This window comes from Pristiophorus japonicus, chromosome 10 (assembly GCF_044704955.1).
Source record: "Pristiophorus japonicus isolate sPriJap1 chromosome 10, sPriJap1.hap1, whole genome shotgun sequence".
Classification (NCBI taxonomy): Eukaryota; Metazoa; Chordata; class Chondrichthyes; family Pristiophoridae; genus Pristiophorus; species Pristiophorus japonicus.
Genome location: NC_091986.1, coordinates 28,081,867 through 28,108,771, shown reverse-complemented (window position 1 = coordinate 28,108,771; position 26,905 = coordinate 28,081,867). Strand labels below are relative to the sequence as shown.

At 44.0% G+C, this 26,905-nt stretch overlaps 1 protein-coding gene across 2 annotated transcripts in view; it reads right to left on the bottom strand.

Annotated features, from left to right (window-relative positions):
* klf12b (Kruppel like factor 12b) overlaps window positions 1-26,418 on the bottom strand; it is a 245,514-nt gene extending 219,096 nt beyond the window's left edge. For both annotated transcript variants that reach the window (XM_070891390.1, XM_070891391.1), the window contains exon 1: window positions 26,394-26,418. The gene's annotated coding sequence lies outside the window, so the exon portion shown is untranslated. The remainder of the gene's footprint in view (window positions 1-26,393) is intronic.
* Between the last annotated feature and the right edge of the window lie 487 nt (window positions 26,419-26,905).

The window sequence follows — 26,905 nt, the reverse complement described above, 5'->3', positions numbered from 1 at the left end:
TAACTGCTGTGTGTGCTGCATACAAGAATGTATTCCTTGCTTGTCTTTTGTGTGAACAGACTGCGCTCACTGCCAACTGAAATTGGCAAGCCCCAGATGGCAATCAGGGCTGACTGATGCAATCATAGCTACTGTGGGACAGCGTCAAGCCAAGCTGAAATGAATGGCTGACTGATCAATACAAGGCGACAGGGCAGTGCAGGAAAACCTGCCCTTCAATGACCCATTGCTGACCTCAAAAGTATGGATGATTTAATGAACTTGCATTTACTCTCCCCCTGCCATAAAAATAACACATCCATGCTTCAAAGTGACCAGACATTTAAATAAAATGTGTTTTTATAACTTTATTTTTAAATGTTTCTGCATATTTTTAAACACTTGCGCCTGTGAAAGTAGGCTATACACCTGCTTTTTCAGGCGCAAGATTTTAAAGAACATTTGCAGGGCAAGATATTCGTAAATATCGGAAATCTTGCTCTCTCTGCAAGTGTCCTCACTCCCGATATGCATTGGATCTGTCAAGCCAGAAACTTGACAGATCGGAAAAGCCGGTTTTCAGCGCATCGCATTGCGTGCCAAAACCCGGCTTTTCCGATGCCTTCCCGGGTTCGTACAAACTTTGTATGGACCCAGGACATCGGAATTTCAGGGCCAATATGTTATGTTGATGGAGGATTAAATGTATATGATGAATAAAATGACAGCTTCACAGGAAAATACTATTGTAGCAGCGGTGATTCACTGCATCAGGGTAGTTCCTATTCAAACCTCACTCCTATTTTTTCTCCCTTCTTGTCTTTCTGTTGCTGAGGTTCCATTTCTGAGGAATTTCTTTTATTAATTTCCTTCCCCTTCTTCATAGCCTCCTTCTATTTTCCCATATCTCCTCAGCTATCAATGTACCATTTGCTCCAGCTCTTAACACATCCTTTCTGCCTGACTTGGATGGAGTTTCACAGCCATAAATGTACAGCTTATTTCCCCCTTGACTATCCTTTGAAGCCCACTCTTCTTTTGTTCTTTTGCCTCCATTCTGAACACAATAGTGCCCCCACCTTTTGTCCCAGCTATCAATTCTGAAGTTTCTGCAATGCTCCCCCTTCAGTTCCGTTCCTGGCAGTCACGGATTCGTGTCATAAGGTGAATATTTCACTTTGGCTGAATATTTCATGCGGTCGGTAATATTGCTGCTCCATTTGGAATCCACATTAAAGCGTGTAATTTATGAATTTGCCCTCCTAGCCCACAGCTTCGGCCAGACAGGGAGGTCAGAGGGCAGAGATCAGCAGGTCTTACAGGGTGTTCCATCTATTTAACTTTGCATCAGGAGCACAGATTCATAAATGATCCTGTTAAATGTTTTGTCTAATATTATAGCCAGTCAACAAAACATCTTGAGATATTTACGTTGGTAAGGCCGCATTAATGGCCCATCCCTAGCTGCCCTAAGAAAGTGGTGCCGTCCATGTGATAATGCTGTTCCCACAATGGTGTTAGGTAGAATTCTGACCCGGTGATAATAAAGGAACGGCGATATTAGGATGGTGTGCGATTTCAAGGTGATAGCGTCCCCTAACCCTTGCTGCTCTTGTCCCTTGTGGTGGTAGAAGTCACAGGGGAAGGAGGTGCTGTCAGCATAATCTTGGCGAGTTGCTGCAGTGCATCCTGTTGATAGCACATACTGCAGCAACCATGCGCCGGTGGTAGAGGGATGGATAGTGAGTCGACTGACTACAGGGCCACTGATCAAGCAACCTGCTCTGTCCTGGATTTTTCAGTATTGTTGCAAATATTCCATCACACTCCTGACTCAAACTCAGTAGACAGCTTTTCTCCTTAATTTTATGTACAAGTGCAACATGATATGATGTAAATTTTGTCAAATTGCATCATCCTGCCACCCCTTCATGACATGACGACATAAATGATGCCCGGCTCTTTCCTCTAAGTCAATTAAAATGATCTTGCCAAACTTTTTATCCCTATTTTCACTCTTTCTGGGCCTGGAGGCAGTGATTCACGATGGGGTAGAATTCAAAGGGTGCTGGCAGCACTTCATTACGTCTCTCAATTGGCCATTCTTCATGGGTGAGCCCAGCCAGAGGGTATCAGCTAGCTAGTCAGTCAAGGGGGGCATGATAACAGAGCCCTTTGCACTCTTTATCTAACATCATTGCTAATCAAGTGTAAAAACCCTGTCTGATTTTCCTCTCCCTAGCCCTAGTGCTAACTATATAACCCCCACCACTAGCCTGGCTACGATTAGCACAGATTAAGGATTGAACATGCAACTTTCCATGTCTGTATGGCTCAGTACCGCACCAAATGCTGCATTTACCTATTAATCCATTAGTGTACAATTATTTCTCCTGTTCAGCAGAAACTTGCATTTATATAGCACCTTTAACAGAGTAAAATGTCCCAAGATGCTTCACAAGATCGTAATCAGACAAAAAAATTGACACCAAGCCAAAGAAGACGACATTACGGGGATGAAATTGCCCCTTTCCTTAAGGCCTCAACACCGAAAAGCAGTGGCCACGCTGCGGAGTGCGATGAACGCCGACTTTTCGTGTAATGGCCGCCATTATCAAAATTCCGTTCCCGTGTTATCCCAGTGGTGACCCGCTCCCCCCGACTACCGCTCCGCTGCTGCTGGTCCGTATTAAGTATGTCATCACAGTGTGCACCGTCGATCTACTCGCTCGACGGCGAAATCCTGGCGTGAAAATCTTCCTCCCGCGGTGCGGTGCCAAAACCTGTTTTTTTCCTCGGTGGTCCAGTGAGGCTGAGGCCTCCTTCAATGGTGGTGCGACTTCCCTGAAAGGGGAGGACGCACTGTCGCTGCCGCCATGTTTTTCTTTGTCAGCCGACTGTCATGTCGGCCCGACAATTATGCCCCTGGGGTCGCACCCAAGAGGGGCAGTCAGGCTGCCCGATGGCGGCCCGGCCGATACCCTCCCTGGTGGCCCAGTGAACCGAATTTTTAAAATCACGGAGGCTCTCCCCTTTAAGTGAAGGGAGAGCAGTGGTGATGTGACCACTCCACATCGTCCCCAACTTCAGCCACTGCCACATAACTGCCCCCATTAAAAGCGACTTCCGATCCAAATATAAAAAAAACATCAAAGAGCGGAAATTTTGCTCAAGAGTCGACCTCAACCACAGCTGCAATTAAAACTATTGAAATGGGGTGCGTGCCCCCCGTTTCGGGTCGAAGGCAATTTTGGCCCCTCGGGCAGGTGACCAAAAGCTTGGTCAAAGAGGTAGGTTTTAAGGAGTGTCTTAAATGAGGAGTGTGAGGTAGAGAGGTGGATAGGCGGAGAGGTTTAGGGAGGGAAATCCAGAGCTTAAGTCCCGGACAGATGAAGGTACGGCCGCAAATGATGGGAGGAAGTCGGGGTCAGAAGAGGTCAGAATTGGAGGAATGCAGAGTTCACGGAGGATTGTAAGGCTGGAGGAGATTACAGAGATAGGGAGGGGCAAGGCCATGGAGGATTTTGAACAGAGACAGAAGGTGTTTCACACCTTGTGTGGAAAATCTCAGTCTAATCTGGAACAGATTTATAATTGAGAAATAAAAAGTTAGGATATTCGAGGACGAGTATAAATGGTACAGCACTATTACCAGAACATACGCAAGATTGAAGATTCAATGTAAAGTGAAAATGGCGCTGTCTTTACATGTATTCCACGAGCAGAAGCAACAAAGCTGTCATGCTGGTTTTCTTAAAACACATTCTGGCTTCTTTGTTGTGTGTCCCCGATTCGGTTTAGCAAATACTCTATTATATGTGAATAATCGCAATATGGCTATTCTGCTCAAGTAGAGAATATTTTTAATCGACTTCACTGTTAAAAACACAGGATAACATTTGTTTTCAATTGATAGGTGATAAAATAGAAGTAATCCATGTATTAAATAACGTCTTTCCTTTTTACTACATTGTGCATAGTTGTCAAACAAAACCTTTTTTTCTTTTGATAAATATTTGAAAACAACCAAATGTGGACATCCATGATGTCCTTGGAACGCAGGACTGTTTCCTAAATAAGACTTGATAACCATTACTACTTAACTTTCCTTCTATCACTAACCTTCTTGCTCTGATCAAAGGGAGGGACATCAGTCTCGGGGAATATAACACTTCTCTACATTGTTTCCAAGTTCCAAGGAACAGTTCAACATGGTGTAACCCTCCCTTTGCCATGCCCCCATTAGTTCTTTATCCTTTTAAAAAGGCATAATACTGTATATAGATAAAATGTAAACAAAACAATTGAGGGTCAGGATTTCAACAAAGTGGTGATATCACACCAGGAGTGAACATTCCTGAAGTGTAAACTGAAGCTCTGCTTCAAAAGGACAATTTGCAGTATATGGAATTGGAATGATAAATACAACATACAAGTTTCAACAACAACAAGAAGAACTTGTATTTATATAAGCACTGTTCATATAGTGAAACATCCCAAGATGCTTCACAGGACTATAATGAGACAAATATTTGACACCGAGCCACATAAGAAGAAATTAGGGCAGGGAGGTAGGCTTTAAGGAGCGTCTTAAAGAAGGAAAGAGAGGTAGAGAGGCGGAGAGGTTTAGGGAGGGAATTCCAGAGCTTAGGGCCTAGGCAACAGAAGGTACGGCCACCAATGGTGGAGCGATTATAATCAGGGATGCTCAAGAGGGCAGAAATAGAGAAGCACAGACATCTCGGGAGTTGTGGGGCTGGAGGAGATTACAGAGATAGGGAGGGGCGAGGCCATGGAGAGATTTAAAACAAGGATGAAAATTTTGAAATCGAGGCGTTGCTTAACCAAAGGTTATCCATCCAAAACAGCAATAAACTACAAATCTGCCATTATGTTATCAATTTAATTTCTGAAAAGTATATTATACTGTACATTGTTAGCTTGAAGAAATTTTAGCAAGTTAGTTTTTTTTCATATTCTTAAATTTGGCATTCTAGGTGGTAGAATCATGAACATTGTGATTCTACAGCTAATGTCTTATCAATCATCAGCTGACCTCCTTTGGTGGTCTTCAGACTATTCTTTTAATTGTCTTCCTCCCTGTATCTATCGCTCTTTTCTCCCACTGTCATCTCTCTGTCTAGCTTCCACCCTGTATATTTATTTTCTCTATCTCTGTGAGGGTTTCACAGCCTTTCATTGTAGTCTTAGTATCTCTCAGTCCCTAACTCTTTTGTTAAGTCTCTCCTTGCCCCACACTCTTCTCCTAAGGACCAGTATAATAGAAACCCAGAGTTCGTGAGTTCAAATCCCACCAAGCTAAGTTGCAGGCAAGAACATAGGAACAGGAGTAGGCTATTCAGTCCCTTGAGCCTGTTCCACCATTCAATTAGAACATGACTGATCTGTATCTTAACTCCATTTACCCTCCTTTGCACTGTCACTTTCAGATGAGACATTAAATCGAGATCCCATCTGCGCTCTCAGGTAGATGTAAAAGATCCGTTGGTATTACATTTTGAAGAAGAGTAGGGGAGTTATCCCAAGTGCCTTGGCCAATATTTATCCCTCAATCAACATCACTAAAAAAACAGATGATCTGGTCATTATCACATTGCTGTTTGTGGGAGCTTGCTGTGCACCAATTGGTTGCTGCATTTCCCACATTATGACAGTGACTAAACTTCAAGAGTACTTCATTGGCTCTAAAATGCTTTGTGACATCCTGAGGTTGTGAAAGGCGCTATATAAATGCAAATCTTTCTTTCTTTCCTTTTTTAACAGAATTCAGTACATCTAGTAATATCTGGGTTGGTACCAGAAAATAAACGGCCATGAAAGGTGCCAGATTGTCAAAACAACCCAACTGGTTCACTAATGTTCTGCAGAGAAGGTAATTTGTCATCCATTTCTGGTCGCCTATTTCCCCCTCTGTAACATCGCCTGTCTCCATCCCTGCCTCAGCTCATCTGCTGCTGAAGCCCTCATCCAAGCCTTTGTTACCTCTAGACTTCATTATTCCAATGCACTCCTGGCTGGCCTCCCACATTCTACGCTATGTAAACTTGAGATCATCCAAAACTCAGCAGCCCATGTTTTAACTCACACCAAGTCCCGTTTACCCATCATCCCTGTGCTCTCTGACCTACATTGGCTCCTGGTTAAGCAATGCCTCGATTTCAATATTCTCATCCTTCTTACAAATCCCTCCATAGCCTCACCCTTCCCTATCTCTAATCTCCTTCAGCCTCACAACCCCCCTGAGATGTCTGTGCTCCTCAAATTTGGCCCTCTTGAGCATCCCTGATTATAACTGCTCAACCATCGGCAGCTGTGTCTTCAGCTGCCTGAGCCCTAAGCTCTGGAACTCCCTCCCTAAACCTCTCTGCTTTTCTACCTTTAAGACACTCCTAAAATCCTACCTCTTTGAACAAGCTTTTGATCATCTGCCGTAATTTCTTTTCCTTTCAAATTATTTTTTTTTGTCTTATCACACTCCTGTGAAGCACCTTGGCATGTTTTACTATGTTGAAGGTGCTATATAAATATAAGTTGTTGTTGGTGGTGGTCAGACCTACAGTTAACTTCAGTCCCATTCTATGTGGTTGACTCTTAATGTCCTTTGAAGTAGCCTAGCAAGTGCCCCAGCTATAATAGCAATTATTAGCCCACCACAAACTTCTCAGGGTAACTAGTGATGGACAATAAATGCAGACTTGTATCGAAAGAAGATTTTCTTTTGAAATCAAAGTGTGCTGCAGCAGCTCTTCAAACATTCTATGGTACACCCTCAAAACACTATCGATGAATTGAATTTAAGTACTGCACCTTTAAATTATATTAGAAAGCAGTGCGAAGCTTTTTTTTTTACACATAAAATATTTGGATTGCAAGCTATTTTCTTGGTGCTATTCTTGCACATTATGACAGAGTGTTATAGCTCCTGACACAAATCAATATAATTATTTCTCCTTTACGATCAAAAAGGTATTTCTGATTTTGAAAAGGGCATTTTGAAGCAAAGTAGCATAATATAAATCCATTAACCTCAGAATTGTGCTCGGCTTTAGCTGCAGTTAACTAGTCCAAATGACCTGCCCACGCTTCATAAATATAAATGTTATGACTCAAGGCAGAAAAGTGCAGCTCCAGAAATGAGTGTTTGTTTTCTAAAAGGGACTTTCTTCACCGGGAGAAACTTTGAAATTCAAGAAATGAAAATTAAGTTCATGCAACTGGGCAGAAAGAAGTCTGTAAAAAATAAATAGGCCAGTCTTTAGTGATGCCTTTGCGCTGTTAAATTGATATACTGGTTTTGATATATTGGCTTTCAAATTACACACACATAATTTTGTGGGATCAACTATGATCCACATTTTCAAACTAATACATGAATTAAATATTTCAAGTAGTTCTTGCAGTGCTCACAGAGAAGCCCACTTAAGTCTCTCTTCTTTCTCTCTTACGCAGTCCTCCAAAGTCGAGGATGACTTACTTCTACACTAATATGAGTTTTAAGGTGACTGATGAGACCAATGTGGGACCTACAGTCTCTGTCACGGGTGGGGTAGATGGGTGGTGGGAAGGACGTGTGGGAGGGGTGCTTAATTTGTCGTACGCTCCTTCCGCTGTTTGTACTTGGCTTCCACTTGCTCCCGACGAAGAGACTCAAAGTGTTCGGTGCTTTCTCGAATGCTTCTCCTCCACTTTGAGTGATCTTACATAAGAACATAAGAAACAGGAAGCAGGAATAGGCCATACGGCCCCTCGAGCCTGCTCCGCCATTTAATACGATCATGGCTGATCCGATCATGGACTCAGGTCCACTTCCCTGCCCGCTCTTGGGCCAGGGATTCCCAAGAGTCGGTGGCGATGTTGCATTTTTAAAAGGAGGCTTTGAGGGTGTCCTTGAAGCATTTTCTCTGCCCTACTGGGACTCGCTTGCTGTGACGTAGCTCAGAGTAGAGTGCTTGTTTCGGGAGTCTAGTATCGGGACAATCTGGCCCATCCATCGGAGCTGAGCAAGTGTGGTCAATGCCTCGATGTTGGGGATGTTGACCTGAGAGAGAACGCTGAAGTTGGTGAGCCTATCCTGCCAAAGATTTTGCAGGATTTTGTGGTAGCAGCGTTGGTGATACCCTGTACTTCTCCAGTGCTTTGAGATGCCTATTGAACATAGTCCATAACTCTGTAGCATCCTCAATCGTCTCCTCCCAGTGGCTGAAGAGCTCCTCCCAGAGTCACAATGCAGATTTTGACAACTAAGGGGCACAATGGATATGATCTTCACCGCACGCCAAATCCAAGAAAAATATAGGGAGCAGCACCAACCTCTGTACATGGCCTTCTTGGACCTCACAAAGGCCTTCGACACTGTCAACCATGATGGATTATGTTGTGTCCTTCTCAAAGTCGGCTGTCCTAAAACATTTGTCACCATCCTCTGCCTGCTTCACGATGACATGCAAGCTGCGATTCTTACCAACGGATCCACCACAGACCCAATACCATTGCAGACCAGGGTCAAGCAAGGCTCTGTCATCGCACCAACGCTCTTCTCAATCTTCCTCGTTGCAATGCTTCATACCTTTAACAAGCTCCCTGCTGCAGTGGAGTTAATCTACAGGACAAACGGGAAATTGTTCCACCTCCGACGCCTCCAGTCCAGATCCAAGGTTATTCCAAGCTGTCATTGAATTACAATATGCAAATGACACTTGCTTTTGTGCACATTCGGAGGCCGAACTCCAAACCATTGTTGACACCTTCACTGAAGCGTACGAGAATCTGGGACTTATATTTAACATCTGTAAGTCAAAGGTTCTCTACCAACCTGCCCCCGCCACACAGTACTGCCCCCCGATTATCAAGATCTATGACGAGACCTTGGATAATGTGGACCACTTCCCATACCTTGGAAGCCTATTATTAGCAAGGACAGACATCGATGACAAAGTCCAACACCGCCTTCAGTGTGCCAGTGCAGCCTTCGACTGCCTGAGGAAAACAATGTTCGAAGACCAGGATCTCAAACCCAGCACCAAGCTGATGTTCGACAGAGCAGTAGTGATACCCACTTAAGCAATGATGAATTAAATACACATACCAGTTAAATGGCTTATGCCATTAAGTCAATCTTAAATATTCTGGTTAAAAGCACATCCAATTTAAGTGTATACATTCACAGCTTCTGATGGGTTAGACATTCACCTAAGCACATTGATTCTCACATCATCAGCCTATTGCTCATGAAAATAGCCACCATTTGAAACAAGCTGTCTCAGCTAGCTTTACACCTAGGTCTCGCTCCTCCCTAGCTCTATAACCTTCTCTAGCCCAACAACTCTCTGAGATCTCTGGGCTCTTCAAATTCTGGCCTGTTTTGCATTCTCGATTTCCATCACTCCACTATTAACATCTGGGCCTTCAGCTGTCTGGACCCTAAGCTCTAGAATTCCTTCCCTAAACCTCTCCATTTCTTTACCTCTCTTTCCTCCTTTAAGATGCTCCTTATCATCTCCTGTGACCAAACTTTTGGTCAACTGTCCTAATATCTCTTTATGTGGTGCAGTGTCAAAGTTTGTTTGATAATCGCTCCCGTGAAGCATCTTGGGACGGTTTACTGCATTTAAGGTGCTATATTAATGCAAGTTGTTGTTGCAGACAGCTTGCAACTAATGGTGTTTTAATAGTTTAGCCTTAGTTTTGTCATCATAACGCTCAAGGTAACCTGTTCTAGATGAATGGGCTGCTATCGGCGTTACAATCAGAAAACATCAGCCATTTTATCTCTAATTTAGGATTTGAAAAAAATAGGTATTGGCTTTTAGAATGACTTTTTGTGCAAGTATTTGTAACGCAAAAATCGGCAAGGTTTTTCCGTGAACTGAATATCAAAAATGTGATTTGAGTTTGGAGTTCTAGGGCAAGAAATTTTGTTGGAGGGTTCCGAAGGCGCTAATGCCGGCAGTCGCTACATTTAGCAGCGGAAATGTTTTAGTGACGGGAACAACAAAATTCAGTGGCTGCACCTTAAGAGCGGAGTGGAGCACTAAGGGAAACGTTCCATACTTCTCTTAGGGTGCTAGACCAGGTGCACAACGGAATATCTCGAGCTAAAGAGCCGGCTTCATAGCGACCTAAGTGAGGCCTCCGTGCAAAAAAACAAAATCGGAACAAAAGGCACAAAAAACATTCCCGATACATTACCCACCCCAAATAAAGCTAAATCGCAAAAGAAAAGTCAATCACACTTACCTCATACAATTATTTCTTCCCTTAGTGCCCCGGGACAGCTCTACACGGCAGCTTTCTCTGGCGGGGTCACTGCGGGGCGCAACGGGTACAGCGCAAACCAAATGTTGCATCCGTGTCGATACCGGGGGTGTTGCACACCAGCTCCACGCTCCCAGGCGTTGCTCCTTAGCGCTGCTGGTACCAAAACACTGAATTTGCCGAGTGGCGCGAATGTCACCGCTCACGACTGCAAACCCTTTGGCGCCCCTGTATCGCCCTTCATGACGGGTGCTATCCAACTGAATTTCTCCCCCTTAATGTTTAAAGTGTTGTTAACCAGGGTACTTACGCTGATTGTATAGTACCCAGTTGCTGTTATATTACACAATGCATGCTCTGCTCTGACACATTAAACATTTATGCTCCAATCTTGTAGAGTTCAAAATGCTGCTGCACAGATAAACTGATACCTTTTAACTTTGCAGGGTTATTGATCTGCAGACTATGGGAGGACAGACAATTACAATCATATATTTGATAGAGTTCTAGAATCACTCACGAATGGCACCCAGCAAGTCAGTTAAATGTTCATGATAAGCTCAGAAAATTGTGCAAGTTTAAGCAGGATTTACTGTCAACCCCTAGGATTTAAAACTCTCTCACAGAATAAGGTTATATATCTATAATATAGTAACAATCTTATGTCAATACGTATTCCCTGCATACAAAACCTTACTACTTGTTGTCACATTTTTGTTTCAGCTTTTTCCATTTTAAATACCACGGCCACATTTATAATGGAACTGCCTATGTAAACGACTCGGGCTGTAATTACAGCTTCCCACCAGCGTTTGTGCTATAGCATCTGTTTTGCAACTCTGCATTGTATTCAGATTCAGCCCTAATTTCATCACTCATGGAAAGTTCCTGCAGGTATGTATGCTTCTGACTGGGAGCTTGATCATTTGAAAACTAGGAACTAGGTGCCATCGCAGGATTGAACGGTGTGCAGCAGATTAAAAGTGATCACCTCATCCAAAACAGCACATTTCAAATGTTTCTATTTAAAGAAGATCTTCAGCAGGGTAGTGATCCTCGTGATTCATGGGTGAAGATGTAGAATTGCTTCTTCACCAAATTAGGCAGAGGAGGGGACACTGTTTGGGTCAGAGTGACAGCAGTCCCAGGAAAAGCAGCACAGCTCAGTGACAGAATGTAACCAGGACAGTGAGTGCCAATATGACCAACAAACATATTACAATTTAGCGCTGAAAAAAGTTTAATGACATTACCAGAACAGGCGAGAAGAGTCAGTCGCATCTTACAAAAATACATTATACTAAGCATGTCAGCCATTTATAATAACCCCCTCTCACCCTGTATTAGAAACATAGAAAATAGGTGCAGGAGTAGGCCATTCGGCCCTTTGAGCCTGCACCACCATTCAATATGATCATAGCTGATCATGCAACTTCAGTACCCCTTTCCTGCTTTCTCTCCATACCCTTTGATCCCTTTAGCCGCAAGAGCCACATCTAACTCCCTTTTGAATATATCTAACGAACTGGCCTTAACAACTTTCTGTGATAGACAATTCCACAGGTTCACAATTCTCTGAGTGACAAAGTTTTTCCTCATCTCGGTCCTAAATGGCTTACCCCTTATCCTTAGACTGTGACCCCTGGTTCTGGACTTCCCCAACATCGGGAACATTCTTCCTGCATCTAACCTGTCCAATCCCATCAGAATTTTATATGTTTCTATGAGATCCCCTCTCATTCTTCTAAATTCCAGTGAATATAAGCCTAGTTGATCCAGTCTTTCTTCATATGTCAGTCTTGCCATCCCGGGAATCAGTTTGGTGAACCTTTGCTACACTCCCTCAATAGCAAGAATGTCCTTCCTCAGATTAGGAGACCAAAACTGTACACAATATTCAAGGTGTGGTCTCACCAAGGCCCTGTACAACTGCAGTAAGACCTCCCTGCTCCTATACTCAAATCCCCTAGCTATGAAGACCAACATGCCATTTGCCTTCTTCACCGCCTGCTGTACCTGCATGCCAACTTTCAATGACTGATGTACCATGACACCCAGGTCTCGTTGCACCTCCCTTTTCCTAATCTGTCACCATTCAGATAATATTCTGCCTTCCTGTTTTTGCCAACAAAGAGGATAACCTCACATTTATCTACATTATAATGCATCTGCCATGCATTTGCCCACTTGAATTGCTTGAATTGCTTACCAGCAATGCTCTTTATATCCATTACTAACATCCTTGCATGCAATCACCCCACTAGAACCTCACGGAGAACCTAATTGCTGGATACAATGCACCTGTCATTCCTCCCCCACATTATGGGCTTCATGTTGATACCTGGGCTTGACTGCCCCTCATGGCAACTAAAGGTATTTCTTAATTTTTTTCAAGCAGAATTCGGCCCATAATATTCAAGACAGATCAGAAATACGTGGTGGGCCTTAAACCTGACACTTTTCACCCCGATGAGAAGGAGCGCTTTGCAGATTCTAGCGAGTAGCTGGGGAATGGGGTTATCCCTCCTAAGCACCAACCCGGAAGGCATCCGCCTCAGGAAATTAGAGAGTGAGCCAGAATGGAATGCACTGGATGACACAGAGCGAACCAGGGCGGAATATGAGGTGGAACAGGTTGATGGCAAGTGAGGCATGCTTGGCAGCCGTAGGACACAGCCTCTTCTGATGGTAGGTTAAGTGGGAGGGTCCAATACCCACCTGCATGTACGCTACCCTTGCTAGATGGCTTTGCAGATCTGCACTCCACCCTGGAGTGTCTCCAATTCCAGGGGCATCTGCAGTGGTGGTCCTCAAAGCAGAGATCCTGAGGGTAGTGCATGGATGCTTCAAAAGTCATAGCATGCCAGATTTAGTGAGGGCTGTCTCTCCTAGCCTCCAACAACTGTGATTTATTTCTTGCAGCTGTGCACAGCTGTTGGCTTATGTTAATGTCCCCAGTGGCAGCCAGGAATGACCCCATACCTTGGCAGATTATCACAACAAAATCGTGCAGACAATGGTGGTAACTCCAGTCTCAATAGCCCTATATCAAATCCAGGAGATGGTTGGGAATTAAGAGCTAAACCACTTGAGCCACAATATCCACTTAAAATAGAACTTCAGAATCTTCATAGAAACCTCTACAGAAACAATACCTTTGAAATGGCCTAAAAACATCTCAATTGTGAAGATTTATGATATGCCTGCATTGTACTAGTTCCAGACAAATTAGCCTGGCTGCCATTTATACATCAAGGGTTCTTGCAAGGAATAAGCTGGTGTCTGTTGAATTCTCTGCACCATCCTAGAGATTAAACCACAACAGTTTCTTCAAACAATTATATAGAATTTCTGCACAAGCATTTTGATGGTACTATAAATTGTGACCTGGTAGGCACTATTCTGTTTCTAAAGACATTCGACGGTGTGCTACACAAATCCTCTAATTACCCAACTGTATATGAAAAAGAGAAAGAACGCCTCATAATCCATCATCGATTCTGATCAACACCCCGAAGCTTAACAAGAATATTTCCCATCTGTAAAGTATTGGTAAAACCATCTTGTTTGTGATTTCACCAACACCAGAGAAAAACAAGATGGTCAAAAGTGTCAAAAAGGTTGCCAACCTATCCCACTTCAAGATTCTTGTGCCTTGAACAGCTATTATAGAAAGGCAATTTGCTCCTGGTTTAAAAACCTGTATTAGAATTTTGGCTCCATTCACCCTCTGCACAGTTTGCATGACTAGGTGTGTTGAGATTTAAGGCCCATGTCAGCCTCGAACTAGGCTGGGCGTTTCCTTTCTGCAGCTGAATATTTTCCTTCTAACACACCCAAAGAGATCCGTGTTACTTGCAAGGATGGTCTGAGATCTATGCTAGGTACTTTTTTTAGCCTCTATGTTCAAAACAAAAAGTTAGAATGGATTCCAGTCCCTGTAAGGATACTTAAACCAGCACCATCATTTTTTGTTCCTTAAATGAATTATTTCAAATCAAATTTGGAAAATGGGAGTGAGGACTTCTTACTCCGCGTGCTTTGAGAAGCAATGGCTGCTAACTGTTAAAAAGGAAGCGTATTCCTCTCTTTTGAGATCGCAGTTCTTCTGTGCTCGTGTGACATTAAGAATAACAATTATTACTCGTGCAGAATGGATATGTTCTCGGCATCATCCGAAGGTTGTCACCTTCTGCAGCGAAAGAATGAACAAAAATACAGTCCAGTGGGCCATCGTTCCCTCCCTGCTGATGGCAATTTTGTTTTTAGTTTCTTTTGTACATAGAAACAACAGCCTCAGGTGAAAAATACACCCTGCTGTTCCAACACTTGGAGTGGCACCTGTATCAACGGGAACTGTTATAGGCTAACCTCGCTGCTTTAATTATGTCTGCTAATTAAGGTCAAATATGACAAGAGTCGAAAAATATGCCATATGTTTTAGTTTATGGTGATATCAAGTATTGCTAGGATATGTTATGTTGCTGCCTCCTAAATGTAGGCCAACCCACTAAATGGGAGAAACGATTGGAATATTTGATATTTTGCACTTTGCTTGTAAGTTATACTTGGAGGATTTGGGGATCACTAATCTAAGCCAAATTGAGCTCACCAGAAGTTGCTGGCTTAGGTTGAGCATGGAACAATTACTCACTGTCCATTGCTTCATTTCTTTTAAACACAGAAGACAACCACCTTCGCCTTTCCCTGCCTCACTCCTAGATATTGTTATGGTTGAGAATGCCAGAGCAGTGATGATGTTGCCTATCAGTCAGGGAAGGGATATGGAGCCCGTGTGTAAGCATTACACAAGTATTCATATTAGTTTCTATGGGCCCAAGTTTCCACACGCTACAAAACGGGCGCCCCTCCGAGCTGGGCGCCCGTTTCTCGCGCCGAAAACGGCGCAGGAAAAAAAACGCGCGATTCTGGAGCGCCCTGCAGCTCCATGTCTGCTTGGCGCGGCGCCCAGGGGGGCGGAGCCTACCACTCGCGCCGACTTTGTAAGTGGGAGGGGGCGGGTACCATTTAAATTAGTTTTTTTCCTGCCGGCAACCATGCGCGTGCGCGTCGGAGCGTTCGCGCACGCGCAGTGTGAAGGAAACATTGGCACTCGGCCATTTTTGTAGTTCTTTGTAGCTGTTTAATTTTTGAACATTTTTTAATAAAAGCACATTGCCATCAGCACATCAGCACTGGGGCTTCCTGCAGCAGTGAGAAGGCTGCAGGAAGCCTCAGAATGTTGAGGCAGCCATTTCCCGACGGCCTCCCCCCCCCCCGCCATCGGGAATGGCTGCTCAACTTGTGAGGCTTCCTGCAGCCTTCTCACTGTCTCCTTCCCCCCCCACCCCCTGCCCGCTGTCTGGAACAGCTTCCTACCCCCCCCCCCCCCCCCACTGCGTTTGGTCGGTCGGGCCCGCACTCCCTCCCCCCCCCCCCTGCCGTCGGGAACGGCTGCCTCAACTTGTGAGGCTGACTGCAGCATTCTCCCTGGCTGAAGCACTTTCACACAGGTAGGAAGATGGTTTATTTAATCTTTTCTTTGCTTATAAATGTTTATTCAGGTTGGATTTATTTGTATAATATTTGTATAAGTATAAATAAGGATTTATTATAGAATGTAATGACTTCCCTCCCCCCCCTCCCCCCCCCCCCACCCCCACCTCGTTCTGGACGCCTAATTTGTAACCTGCGCCTGATTTTTTAATGTGTAGACAAGGTTTTTTCAGTTCTACAAAAATCTTCACTTGCTCCATTCTAAGTTAGTTTGGAGTACGTTTTCACTGTGGAAACTTTGAAATCAGGCGTCAGTGGCCGGACACGCCCCCTTTTGAAGAAAAAATTCTGTTCCAAAGTGAAACTGTTCTAACTGACTAGAACTGCAGAAAAAAAAATGTGGAGAATTGCGATTTCTAAGATAGTCCGTTCTCCACCAGTTGCTCCTAAAAATCAGGCGCAAATCATGTGGAAACTTGGGGCCTATATGTCTCAAATTTCAAGTTCTCACACTCCCGTTTAAATCCTTTCACGGCCTCGCCCCTCCCTATCTCTGTAACCTCTTCCAGCCCCACAATCCTCCGAGAACTCTATGTTCCTCCAAATATGGCCTCTTGATCATCCACCAACATTGGCAGCCGTGCATTCAGCCATCTAGCTCCACCACTCTGGTTTCTCCCTAAACTTCTATGCCTCTCCACCTCTCTTTTGACCTTTTAAACCCACCTCTTTGACAGCGTTTGGTCACTCCTCCTTATATCTCCTTTTGTTCTGCGTCCATTCTTATCTGATTATGCTTCTGAGAAGCACCTAGGGACATTTTTCTATAGCGTGTCAAAGCATCTTAGTGTAGGGGCTCGGGGAAAGGGAGGAAAAAGAACAAAAATATAATACTCGCAGGAAAAACATATTTTGCTAAATAAAAAATGCCATTTTATTGCCAGTTAAAATTTTCAACCAAAAACCAATCTCAATTTGAAAAACAAAGAACAAAACAGTCAAATGCCAATCTTATTTTAAAGATGTGTGCTTTCATTCTGGCCTAAAGCTTTATAAATTAGAGGAGTCACTGGAATCCTTGACCTCACCATTTTCGAAGAGCACAATCCACTTTTTTCAAAAGCTATAACTTCTGATACAAAAAAAATATACAGCTCACGGGGATGTTGCACTAAATCAGTAATGGGGTGAAAGAAAGACTTGCATTAATATAGCACACTTTACAACCACCGGATGTCTCAAAGCGCTTTACAGTAAATTAAAAACTTTTTGGAATGTAGGCACTGTTGTAATGTGGGAAACGCGGCAGCAAATTTGTGCACAGCAAGCTCCCCCCTCCCACAAACAGTGATAACGGTCAGATTATCTGTTTTTGTTATGTTGATTGAGGGATAACTCCCCTGCTCTTCTTCAAAATAGCTCCATGGTATCTTTTATATCAACCTGAGAGAGCAGACAAGGCCACGATTTAATATCTTATCTGAAAGACGGCACCTCCGACCGTACAGCATTCCCTCGGCACTGCACTCAAGTGTCAGCCTAAATTTACATGCTCAAGTTCCTGGAGTGGGACTTGAACCCACAACCTTCAGACTCAGAAGTTAGGGTGCTACCCACTGAGTCACAGCTGACAAAACAGTTTAGTTGTTTGGAATCGGGATTATAAAATGGCTGTATTGCCACTGCTAAGGCCAGAGAAGTAATAGATAAAAGAAACAATAACATAAATTTAACAGAAAGAAATATTGTTAATTTATTCAAGAGGCAGGGAGGTTATAGGACTCTGCAGCTCGTGCCACTGCATGGGACCCTGAGACCCTGAGCCAATCAGAAGCCCCCGAGGAGCTCCCATGAAAGGACACCTGGGCAATGCTGATCGCTGATGGTTTTTACAAAGTAGTACATATTATTTACAGCACAGAAACAGGCCATTCGGCCCAACAGGTCCATGCCGGTGTTTATGCTCCAAACGAACCTCCTCTCACCCCTCTTCATCTAACCTCATCAAGATATCCTTCTATTCCTTTTGCCAACAATTGTTATATTACCTATTTCAAACACGCCCTTTTCATAGTTGTACATGTGTGGATTCGACACCGGTTTAAATCGGTGGTATTTAGTATCATTGTCCAGTAAAATGTAAGGGCCTCAATCCGAACCTTTACACAGAGCCCCTGCAAGGCAAACACCGCTTCAATTAAGAGATTGAATATATCAAATGACCAAAGCTGTTGTCATTTTAATTACTCAATCAAATTTAACACTCTAACATATTTTCAGTTTCTATATGTTTTTCTATTGCATCTTTGAATAAAGAATATATTATCTTCCCTACCACTGACGTTAAGCTAGTTGTCTATAGTTCCCTGGACTTGCCCCTATCTCCCTTTTTAAAGGAAGAGCCAGAAAATTCAGCTCTTAAACTTTTTCACTGCCTCCCAGCATTTGGACATGCCACGTCGCGCTGAACGGGGAAGGACGCTGCGAGGCCGCCTTGGCGCCCACTGGGCGACGAGGGAGGGCTACCTGTTGGCGGCCCGGCCAAACCAGCGGCCGCCATTGTCGGGCCGACTGCAAAGTCAGCCAACAATTAAAATAAAATGTCGCCTGCTGCGGTGCGCCCTCCCCTTTAAGGGCGGCCCAGCCACTAGCAGCTTCCCGAGTCTTGAAGCTGTCGCGAGCACCGAGCAGTGGCGGTTGCCCTCCCGTGGGGCAATTCCCCTGCGGTGCGGAAGTGGGTTGGCCGCCGGTCGGCAAGGGGTTGGCGCGCGACCGGCAACGAGCCGGAGCGCCGGGCGTGGCGGAAACGTGGGTCGCAGCAGAAACCCATTTCTGCTGCCCCCGACCCGGGGGGCAATTCCGCATGGTGCGAGGTGAGGCCTATAAAGGCCCAGGTGCGTGGAGAGGCAGGCAGGTTCAGCTACAGCGGGGAGAAAAGGCAAAAAAGTAGAAAGAAATCAAAAGGTGATGTCACAGCCAAGGGGGTAAGTGATTGGCTGGTGATTGGTGAGTAGCTTTTCTTTTTCTTTTTTATATCAGTAAGTAACCGTTTAACATTGTTGTTGCCAATTTAAGGGTATCTAAGGGTTAAGTCATGGCAGGAGAGCTCGGTCACGTGATATGCTCCTCCTGTACCGTGTGGGAACTCAGGGGCACTTCCGGTGTCCCTGACGACTACATCTGCGGGAAGTGTATCTGCCCCCAGCTCCTGACGGACCGCGTTGTGGATTTGGAGCTGAGGGTGGATTCACTCTGGAGCATCCACGATGCTGAGAATGACGAGAGTAGCACGTGTAGCGAGTTGGTCTTACCACAGGTGAAGGGTCCACAGCCAGCTAGGGAATGGAAGACCAGCAGGAAGAGCAGTGCAAGGAGGGTAGTGCAGGGGTCCCCTGCGGTTATCCCCCTGCAAAACAGATACACTGCTTTGAGTACTGTTGAGGGGGATGACTCATCAGGGGAGGGCAGCAGCAGCCAAGTTCATGGCACCGTGGCTGACTCTGTTGCACAGGAGGGCAGGAAAAAGAGTGGGAGAGCAATAGTGATAGGGGATTCAATTGTAAGGGGAATAGATAGGCGTTTCTGCGGCCACAACCGAGACTCCAGGATGGTATGTTGCCTCCCAGGTGCAAAGATCAAGGATGTCTCGGAGCGGGTGCAGGACATTCTAAAAAGGGAGGGAGAACAGCCAGTTGTTGTGGTGCACATTGGTACCAACGACATAGGTAAAAAAAGGGATGAGGTCCTACGAGACGAATTTAAGGAGCTAGGAGCTAAATTAAAAAGTAGAACCTCAAAAGTGGTAATCTCGGGATTGCTACCAGTGCCACGTGCTAGTCAGAGTAGGAATCGCAGAATAGCTCAAATGAATACGTGGCTTGAGCAGTGGTGCAGCAAGGAGGGATTCAAATTCCTGGGGCATTGGAACCGGTTCTGGGGGAGGTGGGACCAGTACAAACCGGACGGTCTACACCTGGGCAGGACCGGAACCAATGTCCGAGGGGGGGTGTTTGCTAGTGCTGTTGGGGAGGAGTTAAACTAATATGGCAGGGGGATGGGAACCAATGCAGGGAGACAGAGGGAAACAAAAAGGAGACAAAAGCAAAAGACAGAAAGAAGATGAGTAAAAGTGGAGGGCAGAGAAACCCAAGGCAAAAAACAAAAAGGGCCACTGAATTTAAAGGGGCTGCAGGAGGGGTCAAAACTAAAAATCATGATTTAAAAACTAGGATTAAAACACTCTACCTAAATGCACGCAGCATTCGAAATAAAGTAAATGAGTTGACGGCATAAATCATTACAAATGGGTATGATTTGGTGGCCATTACAGAAACATGGTTGCAGGGTGGCCAAGACTGGGAATTAAACATACAGGGGTATCTGACGATTCGGAAAGATAGACAAGAAGGGAAAGGAGGTGGGGTAGCTCTGTTAATAAAGGATGATATCAGGGCAGTTGTGAGAGACGATATTGGCTCTAATGAACAAAATGTTGAATCACTGTGGGTGGAGATTAGAGATTGTAAGGGGAAAAAGTCACTGGTGGGCGTAGTTTATAGGCCCCCAAATAATAACTTCACGGTGGGGCGGGCAATAATCAAGGGAATAACGGAGGCATGTGAAAAAGGAACAGCAGCAGTCATGGGGGATTTTAACCTACATATCAATTGGTCAACTCAAATTGCACGGGGTAGCCTGGAGGAGGAATTCATAGAATGCATACGGGATTGTGTCTTAGAACAGTATGTAACAGAACCTGCAAGGGAGCAAGCTATCTTAGATCTGGTCCTGTGTAATGAGACAGGAAAAATAAACTATCTCCTAGTAAAAGATCCTCTCGGAATGAGTGATCACAGTATGGTTGAATTTGTAATACAGATTGAGGGTGAGGAAGTTGTGTCAGAAACGAGTGTACTATGCTGAAACAAAGGGGACTATAGTGGGATGAAGGCTAAAGTAGACTGGAAACACAGACTAAACGGTGGCACAATTGAGGAACAGTGGAGGACTTTTAAGGAGCTCTTTCATAGTGCGCAACAAAAATATATTCCAGTGAAAAAGAAGGGAGGTAAGAGAAGGGATAACCAGCCGTGGATAAACAAGGAAATAAAGGAGAGTATCAAATCAAAGACCAATGCGTATAAGGTGGCCAAGGTTAGTGGGAAACTAGAGGATTGGTAAAATTTTAAACAACAGCAAAGAATGACTAAAAAAGCAATAAAGAAAGGAAAGATAGATTTCGAAGGTAAACTTGCGCAAAACATAAAAACAAATAGTAAAAGCTTTTACAGATATATAAAATGGAAAAGAGTGACTAAAGTAAATGTTGGTCCCTTAGACGATGAGAAGGGGGATTTAATAATGGGAAATGTGGAAATGGCTGAGACCTTAAACAATTATTTTGCTTCGGTCTTCACAGTGGAAGACACAAAAACCATGCCAAAAATTGCTGGTCACGGGAATGTGGGAAGGGAGGACCTTGAGACAATCACTATCACCAGGGGGGGTAGTGCTGGACAGGCTAATGGGACTCAAGGTAGACAAGTCCCCTGGTCCTGATGAAATGCATCCCAGGGTATTAAAAGAGATGGCGGAAGTTATAGCAGATGCATTCGTTATAATCTACCAAAATTCTCTGGACTCTGGGGAGGTATCAGCGGATTGGAAAGCAGCTAATGTAACGCCTCTGTTTAAAAAAGGGGGCAGACAAAAGGCAGGTAATTATAGGCCGGTTAGTTTAACATCTGTAGTGGTGAAAATGCTTGAAACTATCATTAAGGAAGAAATAGTGGGACATCTAGATAGGAATAGTGCAATCAAGCAGACGCAGCATGGAGTCATGAAGGGGAAATCATGTTTAACTAATTTACTGGAATTCTTTGAGGATATAACAAGCATGGTGGATAGAGGTGTACCGATGGATGTGGTGTATTTAGATTTCCAAAAGGCATTCGATAAGGTGCCACACAAAAGGTTACTGCAGAAGATAGAGGTACGCGGGTTCAGAGGAAATGTATTAGCATGGATAGAGAATTGACTGGCGAACAGAAAGCAGAGAGTCGGGATAAATGGGTCCTTTTCGGGTTGGAAATCGGTGGTTAGTGGTGTGCCACAGGGATCGGTGCTGGGACCACAACTGTTTACAATATAAATAGATGACCTGGAAGAGGGGACAGAGTGTAGTGTAACAAAATTTGCAGATGACACAAAGATTGGTGGGAAAGCGGGTTGTGTAGAGGACACAGAGAGGCTGCAAAGAGATTTATATAGGTTAAGCGAATGGGCGAAGGTTTGGCAGATGGAATACAATGTCGGAAAGTGTGAGGTCATCCACCTTGGAAAAAAAAAACAGTAAAAGGGAATATTATTTGAATGGGGAGAAATTACAACATGCTGAGGTGCAGAGGTACCTGGGGGTCCTTGTGCATGAATCCCAAAAAGTTAGTTTGCATGTGCAGCAGGTAATCAGGAAAGCGAATGGAATGTTGGCCTTCATTGCGCGAGGGATGGAGTACAAAAGCTGCAACTGTATAGGGTATTGGTAAGGCTGCACCTGGAGTACTGCATGCAGTTTTGGTCACCTTACTTGAGGAAGGATATACTGGCTTTGGAGGGGGTACAGAGACGATTCACTGGGCTGATTCTGGAGATGAGGGGGGTTACCTTATGATGATAGATTGAGTAGACTGGGTCTTTACTCGTTGGAGTTCAGAAGGATGAGGGGTGATCTTATAGAAACATTTAAAATCATGAAAGGGATAGACAAGATAGAGGCAGAGAGGTTGTTTTCACTGGTAAGGGAGATTAGAACTAGGGGCCACAGCCTCAAAATACGGGGGAGCCAATTTAAAACCGAGTTGAGAAGGACTTTCTTCTCCCAGAGGGTTGTGAATCTGTGGAATTCGCTGCCCAAGGAAGCAGTTGAGGCTAGCTCATTGAATGTATTCAAGTCACAGATAGATAGATTTTTAACCAATAAGGGAATTAAGGGTTACGGGGAGCGGGCAGGTAAGTGGAGCTGAGTCCACGGCCAGATCAGCCATGATCTTATTGAATGGCGGAGCAGGCTCGAGGGGCTAGATGGCCTACTCCTGTTCCTAATTCTTATGTTCTTATGTTCTTATGGGTTGCACCATCTGCCTGCCCCCAGTCGGAAAGGCCTTACCACCTCTGGTAACGGGCCTTGAAAAAAGTGGGCAATTTCGGCCCCGGCTCTCATCTTTACCCTCACAAGATATACATGGGCAACAGCGGTCACCACACTCCCACAACTGTCCCAGCGTCACACGGAAGCACAGAGCTACCCCTGAGCAGCACTTGCACCACTATCATTGCCGTAAAATGAGACCAGAGGACAGTTATCACTCATTAAAATAAAATCTCATTTCGCTTTCCCGCCTGTGTAGTGAACATGCTACACACGGGAGAGTGAACAAAGCTACAGATTCTTTTGTACAGATTACATTTGAGCAGTCAAGGGGAAGTCATCAAAAATGGTGATTCACAGTAAATGAACTGTTTCAAAAATGCGTTTTTTTTTTTAGTGTCAACTTTCTGTCATACCAGGCTCTCTGCGTTGAATTTTTATAATGATAGAAGCCATTTCCCTCAGTAAAACATCTCTCCCTCTCTCTTCCTGTCTTACTCATTGTACTGCCGCACTGAGCATGTCCTTTCAACCTGAGTTCCACGCTGCAGTGCACTGCACTGGGGTAAACACAGCGGAATGACTGGCGAGAGTGGGCGGAGTCCAGGCAACAGGCCTGCCCAGGGACAGAGAGGAGGAGGGTGGGGGCGGCAGTGGTGGAGTGGAGGATCAGTTCAGCCATCAAAGCAAAACGCAGATTTGCATGCCAAATTGAGGAACAGCTGGGACCACGCTTTGGGAGAGTGAAGGAGAACAAATTACTCTCTGAATAACAACAGAAATGAAACAATCTGCCTGCGTAATTTTGAGCTTCTCTGTCGAATAAATTGTTTGGTTGTACAGGGTTTTGCTGACAGCATTGTAGACGAGTGCCTTGCAATTGGCCTTTGTCAGCACGTATGAACTTTAGGTTAGAGATGCATTTTTTTTAACACTTTAGTTATTATGGAAAATTGCATTTTTATTTCCATAATATATAATGTGATCTCCTCCCCTCATTTAGGATTCTATGTACAGCAGGGAAGGTTTTTCGAGCTTGTGTGTCATAAATTGACAAAATGTAGATTTGCCACTGTTAATTCATCTGCCTTGTGCATAAGAAATTAGTTTTCTTTGTACATCGTGACATGAAACCTCACTAAAAAATATCAAAACAAATAATTTGATGTGTTTTATAACCATGTAAAATCAATGTAGTGATTGAAAGCTTCCTGTTTACACGGCACAATTTGAAAGAGGTCAAGGTGGACATTTTCTTTGTTAAATTTTGACCCGGAGATGTTTGTCTCCACTCCTCCGCCTCCCCTCCCTGGTTGATTAGAAATTGGTTGCTGTTTAAATTAAAACAGATAGAAAGAAAACAAGTGTGTAATACACAAGAGTTACCTTTAAAACACGGTGGGCTGGGGGAAGCTTTAATCAGTTTGAAACAACTTGACTGTTAAGAACATAAGAATTAAGAGCAGGAGTAGGTCATTTGGCCCCTCAAGCCTGCTCTGCCATTCAATGAGACCATGGCTGATCTTCGACTGATCCCGATATCCCTTGATTCCCTTAATATCCAAAAATCTAGCGATCTCTCTCTTGAATATACTTAACGACTGAGCCTCCACATCCCTCCGGGGTGGAGAATTCCAAAGATTCACCACCCTCTGAGTGAAGAAATATCTCCTCATCTCAGTCCTAATGGCCGACCCCTTATTCTGAGATTGTGACCCCTGGTTCTAGACTCCCCAGCCAAGGGGAAACATCCTCCCAGCACCTACCCTGTCAAGCCCTGTAAGAATTTTGTATGTTTCAATGAGATCACCTCTCATTCTTCTAAACTCTAGAGAATATAGGTCCAGTCTACTCAATCTCTCCTCATAGGACAATCCCCCATCCCAGGAATCAGTTTGGTGAACCTTTGGTGCACTCCCTCTCTGAAATATTGTTACAAGCTGTGTTTGGGAGAATTTCTCCAACATGCCACCTAAATGGGACACCTTTTGCTAATGTGGGTATGTGCTGCAAATTCACCATTACCTGTTTATTGAACTTTCAACTGAAGCACAGGTCTTTAATAAGCAAACACTGACCTTCGAATGGGACTAATGCGGAGCATTTAAAATACAGAGAATCACAAAATTTTTCCCTCATTGTCTTTATGACTGAAATGAAACAATTGTGACTGATTTCCTTCCCCTATTTATTATTTTTTACTATAGAGGGAGCTCACTGAGCTTCAGAACTATTGCAAAATAGATGTTCCCTTACAGCTACAATTCCCTTGTTCGGTTCCTGTTTAATAAACGTAGTTGATGGTTGAAGCCTGAGTCGAAGTCTAGTGTAGTATTTTTGTTCTTCTGCCGCCTGCTGAAGGAATAACCTGAGGATGGGTCCTTGCTCGGTCCCTTGGGAAAGTTATGAATTGATCTACGTACCTGGCCAAGTGAAAATGCTCTCTGAACCACTGGGAGCTAACAAGTCGTGTGGAATACAATGTCAAAAATATCTAGAGTAAACAAAGAGTAAAGAAACTCAAACATGACTTCACTTCGGAGCATAGGAACAGGAGTAGGTCATTCAGCCCCTCGAACCTGTTCCGTCATTCAATTAGATCATAGCTGATCTGTATCTCAACTCCATTTAGTTCCATGTCCTTTAATAACTTTCTTGAACAAAAAAACTATCATTCTCAGTTTTGAAATTTTCAACTGACACCCAGCCTCAACAACTTTTTTATTTCTGGGGTGGGATGGGGTGAGTGTTTTAGATTTCCACTACACTTTGTGTGAAGAAGTGCTTCCTGACATCACCCTAAATAGCCGAGCTCTAATTTTAAGGTTATGCCCCCATGTTTTGGACTCACCCACTTCCAATGTTCTGTGGCATGATGACTTATTGTACCCTTTGCAAACACAACATTTTACCTAACAGCCCTAGGGGCCAATATTGGCCCCCTACCACCGGCATACCAGCGAGAAATGGGCAGACCTTATGTATTGACCAATTTTGGGCCCACACTGTTTTATCAAAGAAAATATCGACAGGGGACACTGTCTGCAACTTAAACCAGTAATAAGTTCATATAAGGGGCAGGAAATAACATTTTAACATGAACTGAATCAAGGAGTTTATTGCCCAATTGGGATAATTGGGTTTGACTGACAGCTGATAGTGGGACCCTTAACATGTATTATTGTTAAATCAGTCAGGCTGCATAAGGTTTGCTGTAATGCTGTCATTGTTAAAGCAACAGTATCCCCAGAACGATACACGTGCACTTTGCATACTCTCTGCAAACCTATTTCTTCTCTGAGGAAAAAAATCAGCAGAGGAATATTTCCCCAATTTTGAACCATATTAAGTGAAGCAAATACGGCAGTGCACTGCAGAAACACTAAGTACAAGACAGACACACCGTCATTCACAAAAAAAAGCACCATTTATGTAGTTACTTGACAGTCAACATGCTCACTGACGTAGCAAGATTTGGCAGTGGGTCTCTACTTACAGTTTCATTGTTTCCTCATTTCAATCACAAACGCATCAGAATACGATGTCAGTCAGTAAAAATCCCTAATGTCAGTATGTGGGAGCACTATGGCTTGACGATCACATATCTGTCACCGTTTCTCACTGGCAGTAGATTGCCTGCCTTTCAAAACACATGATCATATTTTTCAGTCCCAGGACTGCCTGTCACTCAAGCCCACCTGCCACAGTTGAGATTTGAGAGAAAATGTTTCTGTTCTTTACTGAGCTGCTTGACAGAGTCCAACACCAAGACCAGATTCTCCATCTTGGGAAAGGGAAACAACAAATCTGCATGGTACCCTGTTGTAAATGCACTTCTGTCACCTAATTATAAAGCAGCATTCAGAGTGGTGTTGAACATGATTCATTCAGACCGACCCAACCCTGTAACCTGAAGCAGCCCCTGTTCAATCAGGATTAAAAAATTGCTGTTTCGAATAAGCCTATACAAATAAGAAATATCTGCAGCAAGATTTAAAGGAGCTTATT